This window comes from Muscardinus avellanarius (assembly GCF_963383645.1).
Source record: "Muscardinus avellanarius genome assembly, chromosome: 9".
Taxonomy (NCBI): domain Eukaryota; kingdom Metazoa; phylum Chordata; class Mammalia; order Rodentia; family Gliridae; genus Muscardinus; species Muscardinus avellanarius.
The window spans coordinates 101,856,548-101,860,382 of record NC_137795.1 but is presented as its reverse complement, the minus strand read 5'-3'; the positions used below and the strand labels follow the sequence as shown (position 1 = coordinate 101,860,382).

General features: G+C 37.4%; 1 pseudogene across 1 annotated transcript; it reads left to right on the top strand.

Moving 5' to 3' along the window:
• The first annotated feature begins 510 nt into the window (after positions 1-510).
• Positions 511-3,502, top strand: LOC308267363 (cationic trypsin-3-like; annotated as a pseudogene). The gene is made up of 5 exons: positions 511-550; positions 998-1,157; positions 1,883-2,139; positions 2,690-2,826; positions 3,353-3,502. The product of its transcript is annotated as a cationic trypsin-3-like (transcript).
• Positions 3,503-3,835: the final 333 nt, after the last annotated feature.

Below are 3,835 nucleotides of genomic sequence, written 5' to 3'. Positions count from 1 at the left end.
TTTTCTGAGGAAACATGTTTTCTCTACTAATAATAAAAATTTAACCTAGATGTACAAAATGAAAACTACCATGAAACAACGTATATATTGTGCTGGAGCCAATGGTAAACACAAAGTGTACATAGTCTGAGTTATTTCTTAAGACAAAAGTACACATATGAAAAATCCAGTTACCTAGAATATTTGTATGTGAATGCAAAAACCTGGAGATTTTTTCCTGTGACCTTAATCCAGCCTCTTTTTCTATCAACCCACTCTCTCCCAGGTGGGATTGTGACTTCCATTCCCATAACCTTCTGAAAAAAAAAAAAAAGTGTCAATGTTTAAATGTAGTGGTGAATCATCTTCCATGAGTCAGAGAATCAAATTCTAAATTTAGATTTGTGTGTTTCCAATGAAATCATTTTTCTGACACCTGTGGCTATTAGTGTCAATGACATTTCTAAAGGTATAAATACCAATGGATAAAAAGCCTTCCTCCAATTCCCACTCCAGATCCAGTGAGAAATCATGAAGACCTTCATCTTCCTTGCTTTCCTGGGAGCTGCTGGTGAGTCTTTCTAATGAACAAATCAGAAAGAGTCTGTTCTTTCTCTACTTTTATGGAAGAAAACGACAACAAATGTTCATTGTAGGCTCTGTAATCAGGTAGCTGAAAAAGATAAGACAACAGGGTCTTAGATATTGGTTTAGCTCTAATTAAATCTCACTTGTTCAAGAAAAGACATAATCAAAAGTAGTGGGTCACAATAGAGGCCAAAGGGAAAGAGTTGTGTTGAATATAATGTAAATACACTAAAAACAGAGAGATGAAAGTAGAGTATACTTTAATGTATGAAATACTAAAATGTAAATGAATAGTTACATTAAACATTTAATTCCTGATTATGTGAGGCAAGAGAATATTCTCATTTTCCTGCTGGGTCTGCTAATCATCAGGAATGAGAAGACATTGCAAGCTGGATGTTTGACACTGAGTTTCCATCTTTCCTGTCAGTTGCTCTCCCCACTGTTGATGATGAAGATAAGATCGTCTGGGGCTACACCTGTTCAGAGAATGCCCTTCCCTACCAGGTGTCCCTGGATGTTGATGGACATTTTTGCGGAGGCTCCCTCATCAGTGATCAGTGGGTCCTTTCTGCGGCTCACTGCTACAAATTCTACCTATTTTAAGTGACCATAACTCACATTCCTATGTCGGGTTCAATTTCTTCTCTAGCCACAGAAAACAAAGATAAAGTAAATTAAAAATATGATGGAAAACTTTCCTGTTTGTTCCTTAACAAGGTAGGTTATTTTGTAGGACTGCTGCCTTCTTAAATTTTGGCATTCCAGGTATGAAAATGAAAGAGCATTTGAGGAAAGATTCTTAGAAATAGCTCAGAACAGAAATCAAGATATAGTCCTAATGATTATTACTTAAGGAGTGAAAATAATACAGCATTTCACTTTTCTGGGAGGATAATAAAATTAAATACTCCATTCTGTAACTTGATATTTTCTAATGTCTATGACAAATGCCTCACCACCCAATGATACTTGGTAATCTCAGAGGGAAAAATAAGGCAGGAAGAATCAATCTTCTTTTCATCTCCAATAGTTTTCTTAAAACTTATGGTTCCTATTCCTATACCTCATTCTTCTAACAAGAAGGCATGATGATTTAGGATTCCAAGAGTAGAGACAGTTGGGGCAGAAGTTTTCTAATCTGTACCTCATGTGATATTGCACAAGAAGACCTTAAGTGCATAATTGACTGAAAGATTGAACATTTGAAGAGGAGAGAAGGGAACCTGTGCTTTTGCTATTCGAGGAGGTAATGGGAGAAAATAAGGAATCTCATGTTGGATATTTTGGAAAATTTAATCCTTTCCTCCGACAGAGGTAGATACTCCGTGCATCTGGGAGAACACAAACTTGATGTCATTGAGGGAAATGAGCAATTTATTGATGTAGCAAAGATGATCATCCATCCCAAATAAAATAAGACTAATATTGATAATGACATCATGCTGGTTAAACTGAAAGCACCTGCCACCATCAGCACTCGAGTGTCCGCAATCTCTCTGCCAAGATCCTGTCCATCTGTTGGGACCCAGTGCCTTGTGTCTGGCTGGGGAAACACCTTGAGCTTTGGACGTAAGTGTCACCTGGGACACCAGAATAAAGTCTGAAAATATGAGAAGTAAAAGGCATGTTGAGGGACAATTAGCTCAATTTTTCCTATTAGGCGAGGTTGCCAGAGGCTAGTTTTGGATATCTGCACCCTTGGAAGTTGTTAGTTTACAGAGAAACTCTCCTTTTCTAAGAATATCGAGAACACAGAAAAGTTACTTATTATAAAATGTTGAGGTATTTATTTCAAGCCACCAAATAATGTACAGAGAATTAGAAACAGAGAGGTAAATAGAAATGCGGCTAAAGAAATTGAAATTACCTGAAATATATACTTGCTTCACAAACATATCTCTGCATCTGAGATCCATAGTGACTCCTATAGTCTCAAATAATTAATACTTATTAGCTAAAACTACCTTGAAATCTATCTAGATAAAAAAAGTTCAGTCAAATTACAAGTTATTAAAAATTGAAAGGAAAACTTGGTGTAGTGAAAAACAGAGCTTATAGAGTAGGAAGGAAATTTCCAGGATATCTGTGGGTAATCTTCCATTTTGCTTGTATCCAACAGAGAAATTCCCTTCCCTCCTCCAGTGTCTGGATGCTCCTGTCCTCTCTGACTCCTCTTGTCACAACTCCTACCCAGGCGATATTACTGCCAACATGTTCTGCCTGGGCTTCCTGGAGGGTGGGAAGGACTCATGCCAGGTGAGTTTTCTTTTAATTTTCCTACCATCAGTTCATTCTTCCTCCTCTGCCCCTGATTTTTTTTTCTTTTTCAACATGCAAACCTTTAAGCCTGTTTATGACATAAATACTGAGAGGTAAGAAATAGCTTTGTGATGAATTAATTATTTTATGTGTTGTTATATATTGTATAGTATTAAGGCTAAAGATTTACACAGAAGTTTCTGTGCAAATAGTATAGTGAAGCATACTTCTTAGGAGGTATCCATAGAATAAACCCCATTTGAAAGGAGTGTATATACTGAAACAGACTCAGATCTCTCCAGTCCTCACTTTCCTTGGTCCTATGGACCAACTATAGAGAGGAGCAACTGGGAAGAATCAAATTGTAGAAGGGAGATTGATATTTAGCTCTTAAGTGTTAAGGAATGTGTTTTGTGGCCAATCAGCAACTTCCAGTGGTTCCCAGACCACATAAGAATAACATGGATTCCATCTTCTGTGCTAGAGAAAACAGGAGTCTGATTGTCCTTTTCTTGTTTCTCAGGGTGTCTCTGGTGGCCCTGTGGTCTGCAATGGAGAGCTTCAGGGTATAGTTTCCTGGTGCTTTGGCTGTGCTCTGAAAGGCAAACCTGGTGTCTACACCAAGGTCTGCAACTACCTGGACTGGATTCAAGAGACCATTGCTGCCAACTAATGACCTTTACCTTAACATGATCTATCCAGAATAGTGAGCCTAATGTTCTTTTCAAGCCTGAACTCAGTACCAAAATAAAATGATTTTCTTTGTACCACATCTGTCTACAAATATTCCCTGATAGGTGTTACTTTCTCTTGAAAATTTCTGCTAAGGAGGGCTAATTTGAAATATGCATTTAAAAGACTTTAGAAAGTTATTGAAGAAATCATCCATACTAATCAATATAAATTATTGATCCATGGTGGACCTTATGTCCTATATTGATAATATAATTTGGAGACCAGTGTTCCCATGAGACGTGTGTGTGTGTGTGTGTGTGTGTGTGTGTGT